The sequence below is a fragment of the Lutjanus erythropterus genome, chromosome 17, assembly GCF_056507025.1.
Source record: "Lutjanus erythropterus isolate fLutEry1 chromosome 17, fLutEry1.hap2, whole genome shotgun sequence".
NCBI lineage: Eukaryota > Metazoa > Chordata > Actinopteri > Lutjaniformes > Lutjanidae > Lutjanus > Lutjanus erythropterus.
Genome location: NC_139333.1, coordinates 12231722 through 12254350, shown reverse-complemented (window position 1 = coordinate 12254350; position 22629 = coordinate 12231722). Strand labels below are relative to the sequence as shown.

At 41.1% G+C, this 22629-nt stretch overlaps 1 protein-coding gene across 4 annotated transcripts in view; it reads left to right on the top strand.

Moving 5' to 3' along the window:
• Positions 1 to 21593: 21593 nt before the first annotated feature.
• Positions 21594 to 22629, top strand: part of raraa (retinoic acid receptor, alpha a) — a 196720-nt gene continuing 195684 nt past the window's right edge. For all 4 annotated transcript variants that reach the window (XM_084741513.1, XM_084741514.1, XM_084741512.1 and 1 more), the window contains exon 1: positions 21594 to 21895. The gene's annotated coding sequence lies outside the window, so the exon portion shown is untranslated. The remainder of the gene's footprint in view (positions 21896 to 22629) is intronic.

Sequence of the window (22629 nt, the reverse complement as noted above, 5' to 3'; positions counted from 1 at the left end):
TGTGGACTCATGTTCCCGTTTCCAACCATTCCCCAGAGGAGCTCGGCTGCCTGCTGCCTGCCTGTCGGCTCAGCCAGTTCACTGTCCTCTGTGCTGCCTTCACTGTCCTGTCCGTTATCTCTTTCCTGATCATCTGCTGTGTGATATTATATAGTACTGAAACCATTATTTGGATATTAACCAACAAAAGTCTGAACTGATTGATAGGAACACTGACAACCAATCAAAATCCATCTGAACTTAAATTGACTACATTGTTGCCTTGGATGGGAAGCATGGTGTCATTCAGCAATTAACTAATTTTTGGGGACGCTTCAAAAAAATTCCAGGAATGCTTATTTTATTAGTTTCGAATGTTAGCCTACCTGTGTCATTTAAGTTGACTGACCCTTCCTAACATTTTGTTAACATTAGCCATCAGATGTTCCTAGCTAGTAGATTAGCTTGCTAGTTAGCAAGTGTAATGCTAACATTAGCCATTGTTATTTTGTTTTGATGTTTTTTCAGATGTTTTGCTGAAGTCGCTTACATGATATGTTACTTTTACAGGTCTTCTAGCAATATCTTTTAATGAAGCTTTGCACACGGCCCAGCTAAGTACAGGAAACAGAAAATGAGAAAGATGACTGAGGTTCCTCTGGATAAACTACAAAGCTTGCTCAGTTGTTATTGGAACACAGAGTTTGCTCTGTGGGCAGGAGCATAATAATAATGGCAATAATAATAATAATAATAATAATGATAATAATAATAATATCTATTGCAGGGTTGTTTTGTTTTATATTGGCTGATTATATGATAAGGATAAATATTGCACAATAACTCAGGTGTGGTGCCAGTAAACAACAACAGGGAGAGCACTGCATTGCATCACAATGAGTTGCATTGCATTGTGTTGAGTTGCATATTTCACTGTGTTACATTCTGTTCTGTTCCTTTATATTGTTACATCATTGCTGTTTTCCTCTGTCCTGCTCTGGGGTCAGCTACAACAACAGGCTGACAAAAACTGCGCAGTTATCCGTGCTCAGCTCCAGTGTCAGTGCCTCTAGAGGGGGCAGACACAATAACATGTAACATCTGTACGGTATAATAAAAGGCAGTCCAATACATCACCACGACAAACTATCTCACAGACTGAATCACTACCTCTTTAATGCAGTTTCAACTATAACTGAGTGTAATAAACTTCACAAAGGCAGTGTTTGTTGCAGAGCTGTTGCATTGGATTGCATTAGACTGTGTAGGAGGTGGACATCAGTGCCTTTTATAGCACCCAGCAGGTAAGTCTTTTTCCGCTTCTGACAATAACAAGACAATGAGACAAAAGATATACAGAAAAAAGCAATGATTTACGCATTTATATATTTTCATAACTCCAGCTGCTGCTACCAAACCTTTTAAATCATTGCTCAGCTGTTAGGAAAGAGTAAAGTTGGATTGCAGAGGGGGCCAGGGACCCATGCGGGGGAGGGGCCGGGCACAAACATAAAAGCCTCGTGTCGACATCTGCCAGCCTACCTATGCCTTCGCTCTGCCTGGCACTGCCAGTCCATTAGCATCATGTAGCGCCTGGTCCAACCAGGACAGTGCGACCTTAATCTCTGTGCCTGTCACTGAGCTGCTGACACATCTGGTCATCTCCAGATGCAACGTCTGCCTCCTCTGCTCCCCGCGTGCCCTGTGGTGGGCGTGATAATCCCTGACTTTTTTACAGCCTCTTCCCAACATCACTATAGGTTAGCCCTTATTAAACTGCACCCTGTAATCAGCTCAGGCATAATGAGTGGCTCAGATTTATTGTGGATTAGCATGGACACCCGGCACTGTTCCAACTTGATGATACTTCCTCCTTCTGCCCATCTGTTATGGAAGAACTCTGGTTGTAAAAAGGTGGGACTTCATAGAGCCGAAGATGCCACAGATTGGCTCCATGTCTGAAAGAGAACCTGTGCACAGCACCCTTTAAACAGCGTGATGGCGGACCCAGGCATGACGGGCAGGGAAGAAAAAAGTAAAAAGGGCACCAGATGCGGGTGATGAGACAGATGAGACAGCAGCAGACTTTTCTAACAGGTAGGGCAGCGTGCATGGCACTGAATAAAGTTTTCTCCACCCTAGACAGCACTTCATCATGTTTTCTCCACTGGAAGGGCACCCTAGAGCACATTTTATCACATTTTTTTGCACATTGTGCCACCACAGAGGGCCCTTTATCCTGCCAGCATAGAACAAATTTCCATCATTGGCTCATTTATGATGCCAGTAACCTCACTGGTTACTGTAATTCTACCAATCAAATTATTAGGAAATTTGGAAAGTTTTCATCTACAACCTAATTTAGATTATTTTACAGCCACAGCCCACAGCGGTGCCCTGCCAGTTTTCATTAATTCACGTAGATAAGCTTATGTGAGAAGTGCTTCTACAAAAGGAAACATCATGATCTGTGCCCACTTTGTATATTTAAGTAAATTACGTGTTTTCATTTAAGAAAAAGTAGAACAAGTACAAGAAATTGCTGAAGACAAGATATACTTCCTCTTCTCTTCACTCCACACAGACACGCAGACAAACTGCGCTGTCTGTGGCAGATACAACAGGAAATAGCTGGTGCTTTTGTGAATCAACTCAGGGGCATTAATAGTAGCAATGTCCTTGAGCATGATGCTAAAAAAAAAATTCCCAAAAAGGGTAGAATTTTAACATCATCCCTCTGTCCTTTGACCCGGAGGCGTGGCTGTGCAAGATTACCATCAAACTGCTGTCCATCTGTTATTTATTTATTTTTTTCTTGCAGAGAGATCAAGGGAATGACTTTTCTCTCTCTGCCTCATTTGGATCAGATCACCAGCAGGTTCCTTGTGGATCAGAAGGAGACATTTGAGGATTACAGTCGCTCCTCACTGCCTGTTTCTGTCAGTCTCTGTGTGACCACTTGCAACCCTGGGAAAATCAGCAGAAGTCACAGATGAGCAACATCTGATCCCGAGTGATCATTATATGTGGGTATCATTTCCCATTTGCGTGTCTGCAGGCGATGAGTCATCGTGACAGTAAGTCAGAGTGCCAATATAGACACCGAAACTAGTGACAACTGCCTACACTTATTCATTAATATAATTGTCTAAATATGTAAAAGTCACTTCATTTCTTCAGCACTACATCTTCATTGTTAATGATCAGTAATATGGCACAGTGGAACTGGGTGCTGTTTTTCATTTAGAAGATATAATTTCTCAATTATGGGCGTTGAAAGTACAATCTGATAAAAAACTCCTTTGATTTCAATAACAATACCCTACAAAAAAACTCATAATAGAGGCATTATGTTTTCAAGTTGTCTGTTCGTCTGTCAGTCCCGTTCTTGTGAATGCGAAATCTGAAGAACACCTGGACAGAAGTTCATCAGATTTGGCACAAATGTTTACTTGGGCGCAAGGATGAACTGATTGGAGTTTGGAGGTCAAAGGTCAAGGTCACTATGACTTCACAAAACACATTTTTGGCCATAACTGCATAATTATTATGACAATGACAAACTTTCACAGACATATCTAATAGGATAAGATGACGAAGTAATGACATTTTATATCAATGTCATTATAATTCCAATTTTGCCCAGACATACACATAACACCTTTTATTAAATTCCTTCAAAGCCTTCATTGCATACATGATATGAATCTGTACAAACATGGATGTAAACTACAACTTGACCAGTTGGTGTAGGCAGTATTTCTCATTTCGATACTATATTAATTAAACAAATTTCTCTGGGTACTTTTTTAACTTGCTTCTGAAAGTAACCTGAACTCTGTGTTTTATTTAAACTGTGTGTGACTGCTCATGCAGAGAGTCATCAAGGGCACTTGAGTTTAATGGTGACTTACACAGGAAACCCAAAAACAGATACAGCAGAGGATTCGGGTGGTGATAAAAGCCTAAACCTCAAACTTCCGTCGCCAAGCTCATGTTGTTTTTCTCTCTCACAAAGAATGAAAGAGCTTCATGCCCAGATTAGTAAATGAGGACAAGTCTATTTATCCGTGTAGCTCTCTTCTTTTTCTTTATTATAGATTTTACAATAAAGTCTATAACAAACCAAAACTGGAGGCTTTTGCTTTTAAAACTGGAGCCCCTTCTGTGAGCGAGCGCAGGGCATGTTTTTTTAAAAAAAATCCCCTTTATTTACTCTCCAGCAGAGTTTACTTTATGCTCGCCCCCCTCCGAGCCAATCTCCCGCTCAGCCATGCATTACACCCCTCAATTCTCATCACTTCCAGGTTTTCCTCCATTGTTTCCCCTGTTTTTGTCACAGCATGACATAGCAATCAATAAGCAATTAAAAAAGGCAACATAGCACAGGGCATTGCTTACTTAGTTCCAGTTTATGCTTAGCCTTTGCAGGGATGTGGTGCAGGGATGAGACCACTGGTGTGTGTTTGGGGCTTTGCAGTCACATTGTCTGACACACAGCAACCATGAAGAATAAAAACAGAGCTCAAAGATTTCTTACACATAAGTATTTCACATTTATAAAAGCTCACTGCGCTGCTTTTAGCTTTTGTATCTGCACTTACACGATTTAAAAAATGTTTTTTTTTTCTTCTTCAAAATATGAAGTTGACTGGATTTTGAAAAGAGAAGTTGAGGAAATTTTGTAAAGATTAAAAAAAAAGCTTAGGATATTCAGTTGAACCAACAGCTCATCAGTTTCTCTGACCAACGCGACAAACAAATTTGATTTCGTTTATATTTTCTCAGTTATAAAAGTTAGTTATTCATTTCACATGAAGAAGTTCCAGCTGCAGCTGCTCCTGTTTGAGCTACTTTGTTCCAGTGTTGGCACAGAGACGATACATGAAACTGCTCCCAGTCAACTTATTAAATTTTAAGTGTAAGGAGGTTGAGAATGATTTCAATATTAACCTTAATCATTTTTCACATTGTTTTTATTACTGAGAAAACAAGCAACCATGACTTTTCTCAAAGTGTTTTAGAGACACACAGCAAAGTTTTACCATATATGCTTCCTTCAAATTATAAAAAAGAAGGGTCTTAGGAGAGTTTTGATGCTCACACAGTGCATGCTGGGAAGTCCGCTAACATGCTGATCATATTTATTTAAAATCTTAATTTAATGAGGTGTTTGAACTTTGTACATCTCAAGGCAAACTCAGCAGGTTCTGAAGTGCTCTGAGAATAATTTCTAGTAATTTTAGGTTAATTTAACTTGACAAACTTAACAAACAAAACTTGTGCAGTTATATTAAGTAAATGAGAATTTCCTGTGTGATTTTTTAGTGCAGGAATGATACGTGAGCGTTTTTTTACATTACTGTGGTATTTTGCCACATTCTTGACATTTGAAGAAGTTGACGATGCAAGTTTCATGAATAACATTTAAAGCTCCGGTTTAATGATCAGTCTTAAAGGAGAGGAGGACGAGCCAGCCCAAGGTCAGACGATACTCAGCAGTAATCTTAACCAGGAAGAGATGTTGAAACCACCCATCCTGTGTGAAGGAATAGCTGCTGCTGGTTTTATAGGGAATTCACACGCGGCGGCTGCACCAGCCACACAGTTTTCCACCCTCTGATATTCCACTATCACTCTGCACCGCAGCCACCGAAGACGTTTACAACATTATCTAACAGAGTTGCACTGTGTCGCATGACACTCATCCCCAATTACAGCCATGCATGCTGTAATGTACACACCGACCTGACGAGCATACCAACTGCGTCACTTGACGGTTTAGACCACGCTGTCAGCTGGGTGGTAGGAGTAAGATGTGTTTATAGAGCAGGTTCTTTCTCTCCCTGCACCTTGTATGTTTCTGTGTTCACGTATGTGTGTGTGTGTGTGTGTGTGTGTGTGTGTGTGGGCTGTTTTATCACAATGCCGACACCTCATTCTATAGTCTTTGACCCTGACAGACAGGCAGCCGGTGCAGATGTCTCCCATCAGCCGTGTCCAGTCCACCCCCAACACCTCTGTGATATGACAGACCTGCCTGCCCGCCGTCCTGGATGGCTGTTGGGAGAGGCTTCAGAGGGTGTAGGTGTGTAAGAAGTGAACGTGTGTGTGTGTTTGAGCGTGTAGGAGGAAGGAGAGAGAGAGTATATGATATGACATTTTGTATTTCCTGGCAATGTTTGATAATATTTCATGCTTATTAGAGTTATTACTGCACTTAAAGGAGAAATCTGTAATAGATTTGCTGTACTAAATAATAAAATGACCATTATATTTCATCAGAGATTAAGAAAACATGCTAAGTTGAAATGCCAGCCTCTCTGACAACAATGCTACAGCAAGCATGTTCTCCTTCTCCATTTATGAGCCACAAGAAATAATTAATTATCTTTTAAAAGGAGTGTATATTAATATTGGTTAAATTGAGGAATATGTGTATTTTCAGAGCAGTTGGCTTTTGTTTTCAGGACGACGGGTGTAACTTTACATCAACAGACGACAGACATTCATAAACAACTGATCGACTTACAGTGTAGGACTCGTCATTGCCAAAGAATAATACTGTGCTCATCTTGTGCTCAATATTCAGTGTCCTTAATCTGACTTTCTGGATGTAGACTGTGGTTGTAAGCCTGCTTTTGCTTGTTTGTTTCATGCAGCATCCACTATCTGCATTTTCATTGTCCCTGGACAACAACAGCAACCACTGAGCTCGCAACCTACCTGCTGAAAAAAACATATTAGCACCTGGATCGCTAATGGTACAAACGTAAACCACCTAGCGGCTGTTACCTTTTATTTTGCTGTGATTTAGAAATTTCAGTGGTGTTGTTCCACCAAAATAAGTTCCCACTGGCACTATTTTGCAGGGTCATCTGCCTGGGCATCCTGGGCTTAGTGCCATCCAAAACGATTGTGATTGGTTTAGAGAAATACTTCACTTTTATTTGCGTAAACAAGTTGAATCAGTACTTGTACTTTTTTCGTACCTTTTTTAATACAAATATCTGTGCCTCTACTTTACTAAAAACTGTGTGTACTTTTGCCATCTCTGGTTTTCAGACGGTCATTTGTGGCTATGCTTTTCTGCGTTAAAGTGAATAATTCACTGTGTCTGTGTTCATGTGTGTGGTACAAGCCAGGAAAATGTAAGCATGGTATGTTTTGCATTAATGCAAGGGATGAAAAAAGCAAAAAAAAAAAGCAGTTGAAGTCCAAAAACCTCTACTTCTCCCCTTTTCTGCCTCTCTTCCTCCTCGCCTCCTTTCTCTAACACTCTCCGCTTTTTACAGGCTGCCATTTCCACTAAATTAGTGCCCAGGGTTTTAATTGCAGTTTATGAAGCTCATTTATTGGCGCAAGAGTCTGTGTTTGTGTGATCTGGCATCCAGCGAGGCAGGCCAGTCCTCTCCAAGCCTCCCTGTGGTTTTGCATTTCTTTTTTTCCCTCTCTCTGTTGTTTTATTCCTCCCCCCTTCCTTTCTTTTTAACACCAGAATGTTGCTGGGCTTAACCGTACATGCTGCTGTTTTTATAGAGAATTAGCACTTCTCTACCCAGCGCTGGCTGTGTGGCTCCACAGTGGAAGTGTTGCCTTTAAATCAGCCCTCCCCTTTAAAACCGCCTCGGCACGTGCCAAGAGCCACACATTTAGCATACAGAAGCCAGCATTTCTTATGACTTTAATCAAAGCATGGTGAACATTATGTAATGCTATGATATCCAAGCATGATGCACAACAAATGTACTATGTGTTGTATGATTGTTTTACATGAGGTAGGTTAAAGGGTGGACATTTGCTTTCATGACCCATGACGATCTCACTTTCTCTAAATTTCTGTTTCACTTCCCCTCTTCTCTTTCTCTCTCCCTCCACATCATCCCCTCCATGGCATTCCAGTGACACCCTGGAGGCTAATTAAGCCTTAATTACATTTGTTGGAATTGATTTGTGATTTAGTCTTTCCTCTGTTGTTCCAGCTCATTGGCCCCCATAGAAATGTCATTAATGCACCATTATTTTCACGGGCGGTCTAATTAAAGGGACATACTCTCTGGGTTTCCTCTGATGAGATGCTGGGAAGGGGAACATGTTGGCGACTGGCACCCCGATGATCCAAAATGGAAGACACGGCGGGAGGGAGGGGGGTGTAACATAACCTTATGTGTGGGTATAAAGGCGCTGTGCAGATGGAGGCTGCCAGGTGGTTCGTTTGGAGAGGATGTTTCATTCATGTTGCGTGACATGACATTATCACAAGATTTGTCTGTTGGCTTAGATGCCGAGGAGGTGAAGCCGAAGTTGTGAAGTTGTTTTCATTACAGCTCTGCTAGAAGATAAGGATCCATTTTCATGTCTGCACGATAAATATGAAACTACAGACAGAAGAGGGTTAGCTTAGCTTAGCATGAAGACTGGAAGCAGGGAGACACCAACATGTTCTCACTTCCAACTCGTCAAATATGTCAGAGCTTGGTCAGCTGCCCGATGCTTCAAAATATGATCCTGTCAGTTTTGGGCATGCAGGGCTACGCGATCAAATTAGCAATAATAAAAATGCCTGGGTAGACTTTCAAAATAAGTCTGCTAAATCTATTCGGTTAGGTTTAGGCAACAATATGGTTTGTGTTAAAATAGGTATTTTAGTCAGTTCATGTGCGTAATGTAACTTATGTAACAATGGGACATGAATCCCAGTGTCCTGAATGAAAGTCCTATCTTTGTTTGACACATCAATCCTCCCCACCTCCTCCACATGCAGACTTTCTCACTCTTTATACTATGTCACCTAACCTCAACGACCATACTTGCCCACCCTCCTGATTTTCCCTGGAGACTCCCATTTTTCATTGCCTCTCTGTATTTCCTCCTGAGATTACAGTTTTCCTGTACTTCTTCCAATTTAGGACATACTTTCACACCCTGTTTCTGGCCCGGCGTCGTTTCCACCTGGACAACGATACAGAAACACCAAACCAAACTTCCTGGAAAAAAAAAGTTCTTGTTTCTTAAGGAAAGGACAAGGGCATGTAATTTTTTTTAATCTGCTGATTCAATTGGCGAAAATAAATAAATGAAAGAAAACTGATGAATATTAGTTTATGAAAAAGAATTTAACATAAAAATGCTGTTGTTGTATACCTTGTAGTTTATTATTTTCATTCTTTAAAAGTCACTGAAGTGCAGCAAACATGATGCCACAGTGGTTCCTCCAGGAGTGGCACTAGATTTGATGTGCTGTTGAATTTAGTTGACATAGTATAAAGAGCAAGAATGTGACATATGAAGGAGGTGGGTGGATTAATGGATCAAACAAAGAGAGGACTTTGACTCCGGATGATGGGTTTCCTGTCACATGTAGTCAGCATCAACATAAGTTATGTTACGTACATTAACTTTCCTAAGTTACGTTGTGAAAATGATGAATATCATCTTTTCCACAAGATAACCAAGTAGTTTTGTTGCCCAAACCTTTTTACTAGCACCTCTATAAACTAATAATCAGTATGTTGTATCTCACTTAGATAAACCGTACTAAAACACAAATGTGATTAATTAGTGAGATGTAGATGTGCTAGCTAGGCATATTTTTTAACTTTTCCCTTGCTTCAGTTCTTTATGCTAAGCTAAACTAACTACAGACAGGAGAAGATTAAGCTAGCGAACTTAATATGAATCCAGAAATCTTGCTTAGCGGCATCTCTAAAACCCAGTAATTAGCATGTTGTACGAAACCACACATAAACAGAGATGTAAAACCAGAAAGTTGTTGTTTTATGGGAAGTTAAGTGATGAAACTAGTCCTTGTTTTTTAATTTTGAGGTTATTCAGGGTAGTTCTTACCCCTTCATTCAATTCTTTATGCTAAGCTAAGCTAATAAACGTCCAGCTTTAGCTTCATACTTATTGCACAGACATGAATGTTTCCCAAAATGTCAAACTATGTCTTGAAATTACCTCTTGACGTAGTGGTTGATATCCTGCACTCATTGTCGAATACTTTCTCATGCATATTCCACCTCCCCTACTGTGCACGAAAACAAAAAAGCTGATATTTGATGGGAATACTTGGAAATGAAAGACAAATATGACCCAATTGCACTACTAGCCTAAACCCATCATCCAGGCATCCAGTTCTAGCTTTCTATTTAATGCACAAACATGAAAGTGGTACTGATCTTCTCATATAACTCTAAAGAAAAGGAATACATGTATTCCCCAAAATGTTACAAATTTCTTTAAGTCCTGTTGTGACATCACTGTGGTCTTGGTATTTTTATATCCAGCACTTGCTGTTGTGCACTTTCTCATGCATATTCCACCCCCCTCTGCTGTACATTATACCAAAAAAGCAGATATTTGATGGGAATAGATGGAGAGGAAAGATATACAAATATGACCCTATCGTACATTGAGCCTAATCCCTTTTGGATCTGATCCCAGCCCTAAAAACTTGTTCAGGCTTAATGGGTGACCTGAGTAACAGAGCATCAGGCTGCTTGCAACACAGCACGGCTAAGGAAGCAAAAGCACGCTTGATTCCCCTTCAGAAATAAAAAGCAGAATTTGGAGTTGGCAGTTGTTTGTGCTTCTTTTAAAACACTGGTCTTTCCTTAGGGAGGCTTGTGGGAGGGAGGCAAAAAAAAAAAGGGAGAGGGGGTTTTGCGGTGCATTCACATGTGGAAGCTCAAAGCAGTAACAATCTTTCCCAGCCTGCTCTGGCCTCATATGGCCTATGGTATCCTGCTAAGAGCCTCGTAGCACAGGACTATTCCCTCTATCTCTTCTTCTCTGACTGCTCCTCTATCTTCCTTTGCTTGCTCACCAAGTGGCTGCCAGAGTGACTGCCTGCCACTCTCCTCTGCCCTCAATTTTAGTGCAATTCTATCAGTTGTCTGCATGTACCCTTTCTGTCTGTTATGATTGTGTATAATGGGACTCAGTCCAACATGCTGGCTGGCAGTCTGACGGGCGTGTTGGACAACTGCTTCACAGTTGGCTGGGCTGGTGAAAGAGGGGGAAGTATAGAGGGAAGGAGAGAGGGAGAAAGAAAGAGAGAAAAAGGCGGAGGGGAGGGAACGGCAGAGCTGAAGATAGAGAGGGAGAACAGGGAATGGGGTCACTTGAGTTTGTTGCTCATAGGATATCAAGCGGCTCACTCTCTCCACCCCGTTTAGTAGTTTGGCTCTTCTGTTACCTCCCTCCCTATCTCATCAAAACCGCCATCTTTGGGAGTGTTACTACAACAACAACGTCCTTCATAAAACGATCCAGCAACTCCGTTCAGAGCCCTGGCTTAATCGTACCATGTAAACAATGATGATGAAGTTCAAGTGAAGCATTAAGTAAGCTTTAGTCTTGCATCTCTTTTATATGGCGTTGGCAAAGCTCAGCAGACTATATTAAATGCCCTGAGAGACGTCGCTTTCGAGCTGATACACGAGAAATGTTCTGCTTTGTTACAGGTTGCTTTGCAGAGAGGGGAAAACGCTAAGAAAACAGTCTGTTGAGCAATGCCTAGAGAAGTTAACCATGTCGGGAGTAAGAATGGTTGCTAATAAAGGTGTTTTCCTTAACTTTGCCAGGTCCCTGCGATTGCTGAGTCATCTGGAAAAAGCAGCGCTCTTACATTCTTTATTCTTGGGTAATGCAGCATAAGAGGACTTCCATTTTTAGCTTTACGGCAAATTACATTAAGCCACAGTTCAGTGAGCCCTAATGCTTTGAAAGTAACAAAAATCGACGGAGAGGGATAAAAAGTTTTTTGATACTGCTCAGACTTTCTCCCGGCAAGGCCTCCTTTATACCTCCTCCCTGCCGCTGAGCGGGAAAAGAATGGGTTAAACCTGTCTGCGGCCCACATCTGGGAATCATTTGAAACATTCCACAAGGCTTACCACATGTTTTCAGATGGACTAAATCCTGCGAAAGGCTCGGCTGTCAGAGGTTTGAAAAATCATCTTTTTTTTGCCAGGAGGGGAAAAAATGAGAAAGAGAAAATTAAACTGTATAATGGCTTTTCTCTCTCGCAGGTAAGATTAGGTAGAGATGTGGGTAGGTTTGCAGGGCTGTCCCCATGTGTGGCTGCAGCACTGGTGGTAGTAGTGTGTGCGGAAATGTGTGTTTCTGCATCCTCTTGCATGTTGGTGGCATGTTATTCGAATGTGTTCTGAGTGAAAGCTGTTTCTTAACAGCCATTTACAGTTCAAAGGAGGCTTTGGGGCTTGGCTAACTGTTTCCATGCGGCTGATACAATCTCATCTGCGCTCTGTTTCTCCCCCCTCGCTCATTTCTTCTTTATACTTCACAACCTAGCGCCATAAAGTGAACCAATGTGAAAGCTATGTAGCTTTTCAGCACGCATGTCCAGACACACTCAGACACGGGTGGCACATTCAGCAACTGGCAGGATGGCTACTTCTGAGCATTCAGATGGCGATATCTTCATCTTATTGTGATATATCCAGAAAGGCTCTTTTAGTAAAGGGATCGTTCAGATTACTGGGGGAGTCGGGTGTATAAGGTACTTATTGATAGTCAGTGTATTACCTACAGAAGATGTCGGTTGGCACGGCTCCAGTTAGGAGACGCAGGGATGCATACAAGCACAGAAGCTAAGCAATGTACTGCTATGGAAAGGGTCAGCAGTAAAAGCTCCTTAAATAAGGTCCACCTAAAAAACTCAATATCGTTTAAGTGTACGCTATATTTAGAATATTTTTACAGCATTACTCTGCCGTCCAGAGTTTTTTTCCCATGGGAAATCACTGTGACATAAGCCAAATATCGCTTTTTCTAATCCAACCAAAGTCCATACGCAAAATCAGTCATATCACTGGGGGCCTGCTTACCGGCATCTACTGTAGCTAATACACTGACAATGGATACATATTTCATGGAAGCCCACATTAAATGATCCGAACGATCCCTTTAAGAACAATCGTGCAGCCTTCAGCCTCACCATGAAGTGCTTTCTATGGTGGCTGCATGACGGTTTCACCATTACACTCTACTACGGATGACAAGCTAATAAAGGGGAGTCGCAGAGTGATGAATGGTTGGCTGCTGGCAGTTCCAAATAAATATGTGGTTTCAAGAAGGCAGCAGCAGGCTGCATGAATTAAAAGTCAAGGGACTCTGTGGATGGTCATTGACCACCAAACCTTGGCACCTTCATGGTTCTCTCTCTTACACTCAGTCTCAGATCCTGTCTAAATGTATACCCAAGAAAGGCTGGTAGACTGCTGGCCTTCCTGACGTCACGCCCCTGGGCTCTCATGTTGCCCCGGCATGTTAGACGCCCCACTGTAATTGTCCACTGACATTTGGGGACCTGGAAATGTTTCTCTTGGGTGTGGGTGACACCGTGTGCAGAGGAAGGGGCCCCCTGCCTCTTTGCCACCCTCTTTTTTTTTTTCTGTGAACCAGACCGTGACATGTGGTATGTGAACCCATGCTGGGGAGGGGAGCATTGATCAGGCTAGCTAATGTTACCACACTTTGGAAATAGCACTGGACTTTCACACTGGACAGTAAATAGGCACCCGGCGTTCAGAGGCGGAAACTGAGCACCTGCTATGGGGCTCACCAGGTGCCTAGTAAAATGAAACATGAGAGAGACACTCCACTACAGTCCTGTAACAATAACCATCTACAGGGACCATTTTATGTTACGGTTTTCATGGGAGGGGATCACAGGATTAAGGCAGCTCTGTAAAGGACTGAGAATATTGGATCTTGTGTGTTTTAAAGCATCAAAACAGAGTTTGTTTTAAATAATTAAGTGATTGCCAATCTTTTCTGTTCTGGTGACAGACATACATGCATTATGTTAGTTAATGTTGGATGGTGCCAGACTAGCTGTTTTCACCTGTTTCCAATCTGTATACTAAGCTAAGCTAATGAATTTCCAGCTCTACCTTCATACTCAGTGCACAGATATGACTATAATGGACAGTGAATGAACCCAACTGCAGCACACTAGAAGATGGGAGCGGTTGGTAATGACCCTCATTGCGACACTTGCAAAACAGGAGTTTGAGCAGCAGAGAATAAAGTTTGTCACTCAGGCAAAAAGTCAATACAAAGTCTGTAGTTTCAGTTCATATGACAAACCAAAACTGGAAGTGGGAACGCGAGCGGTGACGTATGCCCATGAACCCAAACAGTTCAGTTCTTTTGCAGGTGGGAGCAGGCAGATATATGGCTGAGGCGGAGGATCTGGAACCAGGTGAGGTGGCGACCTGCAGAGAGTCCGTGAGCCACAGGTAAGCAGGAAGAAACACTTTGTTGAGTGGAGACACCGTTTAGCCATAGACGAACGGGTACCAAGGACACCAAGGCTTGTAGTCGGGGACGGACGCCTAGTGTGTTTACCGGGGATCAGACGAGACAGGTAGGTCAGAGACAAGCAGGGTCAGCAATGGAGAATCAGTCCAGAACGCTGGAAAGTCTTGAATACAAAGAACAATCTAGCAAAGAGTGAGTGAACTGGAGAGGTTTATATACAGGACTGATTGCTGATGAGCTGCAGCTACAAGACCAGGTGAGTGGAGTGGGGTGATGAGGTGGGAGTGGCTGGCAGGTGCTTGGAGATGTGTGCGAGCAGCTACTTTACACAAGCAGTTAACAAAAAACAAAATATACTCACAAATATATTCTTACATCTGTTTTCCTAACTAAACAAGAAAAAAAAAAAACTGTAAACCTTCAGAAGTTTCTTTCTTTTACCAAACTAATACAAGCTTAATTGCTTCATTGACTCATTGTAAAAGACACTCAATTCAAACTGAACAGAAACAAAATAAAACTCACCAAAACCACCTTGGTTAGTCTTTCCACTATTCCACCTATCAATAACAACTGGTTTGGTCAAAATAAACTTTTAATTCAGCGAGTTAGATGTGAAAATATTCTGGTTCTACATGCTGTTTTTCCACATAGCTGATGCCCGACCTTCCTCTTGCTCCTATCTGCTTCATGCCTCTACTGTCCCCGCCTGCCGTGTGTTTATCGTCCCTGGAGTCCTAGTCGCAGCTACTGTAAATCATCGTGGTACTGTGGTCGCTGTCATCAAACTGACCTGGCGTTTGCTGTGCTCACTTATGTTGCTCGCCTGGCTCTGGTGCTGGTGTCTATTCTGGTAGTGCTTCTTGCCAGCTGGAATCCCCCATCCTCATGGTGGTCCAAAGCTCCTGTATTAGTGGCGTTAAGACCAGCACACCCTCAGTACTCCCAGACCACTAACTGCAGCTGCCAATGGCAGCTACAGTTAGCAGCAGTTGATATGTTACTCCTTACTTATTCAGAGTATGAATTCAACAGTGGACAAGTTTTTACATATATGTCACAAGCTGTGACAAGTTCATTCATTTTTAGATGACTAAATTGATGAAATGATCCAACTATCCATAACAAAAAAGTTAATATAAAGAGACAGTCTAGAAAAAATGTGCAGATTTTTTATGTAGTCTATAGTTTTCTTCATTTCCTGTTAATCACCTTGGGACCCCCTCATACATCGTCTGACTCACTGGGGGAATTGGATCCTCTGCTTGGGAACTACTGTAGTAACAGATATAGCTGTCCCAATTTGAAAAGAAACATCACTAGCCAGTGGTAAATGTTCTGCTATCCAAAAGCATAGACAGATTTCTGTATGCATGCTGTACTTAATCCTTCAAGTCATCGTCAGGCTTGTCTGTCACTTTTAGTCGCTCCTTGAAAGTGTTGAAAATGGAGAAGGCAGCATTAGAAATCTTGGATCTTCGAAGCATGTCCAGACTCTGATTTTCTGTCTCTGTACAGTAGCCAGACACCAAGCTAATGCATGTGCCTCACAAGCCACTCCGTCTAGCCTGACACTCTGAAGGTTTGCTTGCATAGAGAGGCTATATAAAGCATTAAATGGAACATGCATCACATGGCTTTTCACTATGCTTAACATGTCAGTACATACACTGCACACTGTACAGTACACACTGAAGTGAAGTCTATATCTGCATCTCAGAGTAGAGGGGAGCTGTACTAGACTGGAAAGCCATTAAGATTCAACCCCAGTAACTTCCAGTGTAAACCTGGCTACAAGTGGAGGATGCAGCTGGGCTAAGGACACCCCAGAGGCCCTACTATCCAACATAGAGATATGTAGAGGAAACACAACACAACACAATACAAATCCCCACACTGACTACAGTGGAGTCAACGAGGGCGAGGCCATCCAGTTTACATGAACACATGCTAAACACACACATGCTGGGTCCCAGTTCCACCTGTCAGAAGGCAATGAAACAGAGCTCAACAGTGAAGTGAAAATCCCATTCATATACAGAATATATGCAGATTTAGATTTTAACCATCCAAGGTAGACTTAACTACGTGCTCTGAGATTGTGAAATAATGGTACATGTTACTGTAGAAGCCATACGTCTGTATGATATCAACCATGTTATAATAATAATACTAATATTACTACTACTACTACTACTACTACGACTACCACTACTACTACTACTACTGATAATAATAATAATGATAATAATGATCATTATGGTAATAACATTAATAGAATAATGAGAGAAGTTACATTTAAGAACAAACACTATCATCTTCATTAGTTAATGGCATGAGCAGCTTCTTTGCTCATAAAATAATTACGTACACGGTCTTGTACCCTTGACTTTTTTCCAAACTTTTTGTTTTGCTCCACTAGAGCTAACATTAGCTAACATGTGTTGTACTAATCATGTTGTTATTCTAAAATGAATATAATTTCAATATACACATGGCACAAATTAAGATATATTACAACACTGTTATTAACAATATAAACACTATAATGACAGGGATTACATTTAAGAAGAAGTGCTATGATTCGCAATGGATTATGGGATGAATAGTTCCTATACTATTAAAATAATTATATACCCCGATCTTTTTTTGCTCCAAATCAAATGTTTAATAGTCATGATTAATCTTGTAGTTGCCTGGATTAGTTCCAGGCTTAAAACCGAAGGATCTTCTGGGACGTAAATGAAGGGAATGAATGGGAAATTCACTTCTGCAACTGGAGATGTTAAAAAAAGTGGGCGCTGACTGTTGAGCTCTATAAGAGAGTGTCATCCCTTCAATGCTTTTCTTATGACAGCAGCTACTTCCACCTTTTAGCATACTACTCACTCAGTTCACAGTTACTCACATGCCTGTGTGTCCCATGTCACAACCACCCCCCCAGCACTGCATTCCTCACTCGTGTGGTGATGTGTGACAACTGACACAGCTTAGTGCCACTCACAGCTTTTGTATAAGAAAGCCTTAAAGGCAGCAGGGGAAACAAGGAGGATACTGTCGCTCGCACTCTCTCTGTAGTAGTGTCAGTGCTCCCAGGAAAAAAAAAAAGATGAAAAGCAACCGAGAAGGTAACATGGAGGCAAAGTATGTCACTAGCTGTCTTGTGGCCTTTTGTCCAATCATATGGGACAAGGGGTTTCACATCTACCACCTGTCAAAAAACTTTGCTTTCTGGGGCAGAAAGCTATTGAGTGTTGCAGTCACATCTGAGAGACAGAAGAGATCCTGTGCCTTCCCCTGACACGCACTCCTTCACACACAAACGTGCTCACAGATGTGCACTCTTCTTCGCACCTACAGCTGTATGCACACCTGTGTGCACAAACAAGCACGCACGCTTGAGCACATGGGAACACTAAAGCTGAAAAGGGTTAGGGTTAGGGTTATTTTAATTATTGATTTATGTATTTTTATGTTTTTAATTTTAAAAAGGGGGGGATACAGTGCACAATAGATAATGGTCCTATGAACATTTATTAATATACCAACATGTGACGTTTCAGGACACACCTTAGAAATGCCTATGCAAGACGTCACCTGACAGGTCATGTGATTACTAAATGGTAAACCAAAAAAAAAAAAAAGAAAAAGAAAAACAGATACATGTGCAATATATTCTGAACTATCTAAAAAATATGACAATAAATATCACATGGCGGTGTAAATATTCATGGGAGTATTATCTAGTGTGCGGACTATTTTTCTTTCTATCACCTAGTATTTATCATGATTAGATGTTAATGCTTTTGTGAAGACTTTTGTGAAGTATGTTTTTAATTAACCGATTATTTACATTTCCAATATACTGTGAAAAATAAGGACAATGTCAGTCTTAGAGCTACGGTTGAAGCATTTGTTTGATCAATGGTGACAAATCTAAATAGTTATCAATTTACAATATAAATAAAAGTAAGAATAGTTCATATTTTAAAACTGTAAATTATTAATGCATACACAGACAAGACTTGAGTGAGGGAGCCAGATCTTATGAAATGAAATCTGTATGAAATGTGTTATGTAAATAAAGTTGCCTTGAATGCAGTTCTGTGGTTCTCGCTGTTCATGTAAAGGGGTGTGGATGTAGGGCATGCAGCGAAATCTGGGCATTAAAAGAACCAAGGGCAACTTTGTTGGTACAAAAGAGCTGTTGAAAAGAATCACATTGTGCTCAAATGTAACACCATGACAAAAGTGACACCCTTAACACTAACTTTGTCTTAAATAATATCTTACATATTACACAAACAGTTTGGTTTGTGAGATTTTCTACTTTATTTTATTTAGTTTTTTTTTTTTCATGAGTCATATAAAAAATGCATTAGCTAGTTAAGACATGCAGTTCTTTTGCAGGCATAACAAAAACATGTACACACATGTCACAAAAAAGGAGAATAATGTTAAAGCATACAACAGAAGATCACGTCACATATTACACCACTATGTAGTTGTAGATGATAGAAAAATGTAAAAGTCAGCTTAAGTGTATAAAATGCTATAAAACACACTGAGTTGCTTTATACAAATAATGATTATAGTTTGGCTTTAAACATAAAAGAGCTGCAGCTCTTTGTGCGATCTGGGAGTTTGTCTGAGTGGTGGGTTTAACAGAAGAAGCTGACTGCCCAAATGCAGTGTGACAAAAGGGTACGGTACAATCTGTGATGGAAGATATTTTAGAGCCTTTAATGGTGTTCTCAGCAGGGTGGGGAGGCATAGTCACGCAATGGAGGACGAGCCAGATTGTTTAAATTTTTTATACAAATGATACATATTTGAATAAAATCAGAAAATTCCTCACTTCCTCTCAGGTGTCCTGTTGTGACGATATGGAGTTGACTTTTTATTCAGAGGTTTAAAAAAAATGGAAAAATACTGTCATACATGATTGATGAAAGATGCAATTTGGAGGTGAAGCCATTATTATTACAACAGTCTGAAATGTGTTGACTAGTTGATAGGCTCATATTCAGAATGTAGCCTTCTTTATTTTCTTTGCAAAAATAAAATAGTTTTTCATCTATGTGTTGCCAAAATTCCACACATTTTGAGGCTTTTGGAAATGTTGTATTACATTTTGCTGTGTTTTGCTTTGGCTTGCTACACTCCGTTGCAAGCTCGTGTTTGGTTGCATTACTTTTAGAATATCACGTTACATAATCACTGGAGACATGATTGACTTTAGCCTCACATTAAAGGTTAAGTACAAACTTGGGTCTTTTGAAACCGTGTCTTTGGCTAAAAGGCAGGGAACAAAAAAGGGAGTTTTGTGCATTTTAGTCAGTACATTTATTCAAATACTCTGTACAATTTTACTTGTACTTTCCTTGAGTATTTCCATTTTATGCCACTTCTAGGATGGCAAGAAAATGTTGTACTTTTTAGTCTACAACAAATCACTATTTGGAGTTGGACTTTTAAGATTAAGATTTTTACAAAGAAAACATGTGCCCATTTTATATAATTGACAATTATAGATTAAATCCAACAGTAGCCCACATAAGTAGCCCCACCTCCACCAGCTGGAACACGACAATGCTGTATGTGTGTTAAAGGGAGAGGTCACCCCCAAATTTTCCTCTTGGCCTGTAGTGCTATTCATCCATCTATATAGTTCTGGTCTGAGTTGCTGAGTTTTGGAGATATCAGCCGTAGATGTCTGCCTTCTCATGAATACGAACTAAATGGCCAAGGTCATGAATTTTGGACACTGCTGTTTCATTTTTCAAATGTTGTTTTTTTGGTTCTTTGAGCACCACAAGCCGAATGCTATTTAATTCACTGTATTCGAGAGTGAAGATCCCATTCATATTCATCTCTACAGGTGATAACTCCAAAACTCAGCAAATCACACCAAAACAAACTAGGGGAGACTGGGGACAGTTGCAACATGTTTTGCATTTCTGTCATCATTTGAACTAAACTTACATCTGTTTGCTAATTTAACCATGCCATTTATTCATAGTTTTGCTTTTTATCTCAATAAGGATTGTTTTACAATAATATTACAGTATTATTTACTGTATTCATACAATATTCTTCATCTTAAAGAATTTACTTAACAGTTACTGAGCTTTGTTTGTTTATGGGTAGAACATAGACTTACCTTGAGTCAATGTGCAGATGTTACAGATGCTATTCAACCTCTCTGTATTTCAGTGTGAGACAGACACAAGATTCCTGTGAGATTCTTGTGGAATGGGAGTCAGTTTTCACTATTTATCACAGTTTTGGGACAGGATAGGAAAGAAGTCAGCAGGAGTGGGCAGGCAAGCATCAGGATTTTTTTTTTTATATGTTCTTATTTGTTTTTATACCGTTCTAATAAGAATAACTGCTCTTTTCTTCATTTTGAAGATAATGCTAGTTGTTCTCTTGTCTCTTCTTTAATTTCTTCTTCATTCTATCCTGTCTGCTCTGGGGGCTGGTTGCAGACACCTGACCAGTGCATGTTGTGTGTGGACCGTGGATCAGCGGAAATGGGATGAGACAGGAGTCATTCTCTGAGACTGGGTCGGGACAGGAGTACTTTTGTGAGAGTGGGATAGGACAGGAGGGAGGAAGTCCACTCTCAGTTCACCCTTTACTATATACTAAACAAGTCACTTATAAGTCAATGAAACTAGGTTTCAAACTAAGTAAGTTTTGATTAATTAATGAAAAAGGTCAGGATTGTATGATAAAAATGCAGCTCATGATAAAAACTTTAATACCTCCAAAATAAGTTTTTTTTTTTTTGTTTGTTTATTTTGTTTCTCAAAAAAATGCAGCAGCAAATATTGAACGTGCCGCCTGTCTCCGGTAGGGAGAGGGAGTCTAACTGAGCATTTACGGTATGAGTATCATCATTTCGACTGGAGGAATTAGACTTGTTGCAACCTTCCCCTGTTACAACCATCCCCAGTCTACCCCACGGATAAATAGTGCTGCAGGCCACGGGAAAAATATGTATTTTGCTTGGAATGCTTGCAGTAATAAAATTTAAATAATATAACACTCTGAAAGGAACAATTCTGCCCTTTGAGTGCTTTTACTTTTTGCTTACTTTTATTACTACTTACGAGTGCTTCTTTCACCTCTGTGCACTAGTGCGGCATATTATAAAAAATGCTGAAACAGGAATGCAGTAGTTGCCTCGAATCATCCGAGCAGCAGAGCAGTGAGCACATCTGGAGAGAGCAGGACATCCACTTTTGAGGACTGGCCCCCAGAAAAGGAAAGGGGCGGGGTCAGAGCTGGTGTTGGATTTCACAGCCAGAGAACGTGACTGCAATGGTTGCCTCTACGAGAGCCGTGCCAAACTTGCCCGCTCTGTGAAAAGCGGCTCGCCGTCTCTTTTACCTACGGTTCGCCGAGGACAGGCAGCGGCAGGAGGGAGGGGTGCTAATGTCACTCGGCGCTGGTGAGGAGAGCCACCGTTTGCAGATTTGAGAGTCGGCGGAAAACTTTGAAAAGAGTAACCACCGCGGAGAAAATACAGCTGCGCGGCTGAACTTCCACCACCAGCAGCAGCAGCAGCAGCAGCAGCAGCCCGAGGGGACCGGGAGGAGGAGTCAACAGGTCCCAGGTATTACCATCCACTTGTCATTGACAGCTTGTCAACATTTGACAGCATGTGTCCAGCTCTCAGCCTGTGTAGGGGGTTAATTAACAGGGCAGTACTGTATTTAACTGTTTCACTTGAATGCGTCATGCATGGCTACGGTTGATGTGCGCGTTTGACAGGTTTTTAAACGGTCGTTCATTGTCAGATAAATAACTGGTCTGAATAACTGGAGTCAAAAACTCCTGTCAAGTTAATGCACGGCTATCAAAGCACCCGTATTGTCGAGCAGAAACTGTAATTGTGTTTGTCCGGGCGACATTAAGCTATATTTAGTGGATACGACGTCTGTTGGGGCAGCTAGCATGCGAAGCTAACGCTCCCGTGCTCCTCAGTGCAGCCTGTAAAGACATTGGGGACACACTGTATTTCAGCGCTGACACTTCTTTACAGTCAATTAGCAGAGCCGACCTGCGAAGCCAGTGAGCTTGACACTTCAGAAAAGTACCGGTGTGTGGGTTTAAAACATGCAATCCAGTGTGTTTGAGCGTCTGTACCCACTGCGATGTGTTTTTGCAGCGTCAGGGCAGCGGAATGTGCAGAAATATGCATTTCGTGACGTCGTGCATTTGCAGTTCTTTTGGTCAGTTCTCTGCTTTAGGCTCAAGATGAACTTTGTTCGAGTGCTGTTGATACCGATGATATCAGGAGCCCACTTCCTCTCCTCAGTGTGTTGTAAATGGATGAACAGGCAGTGC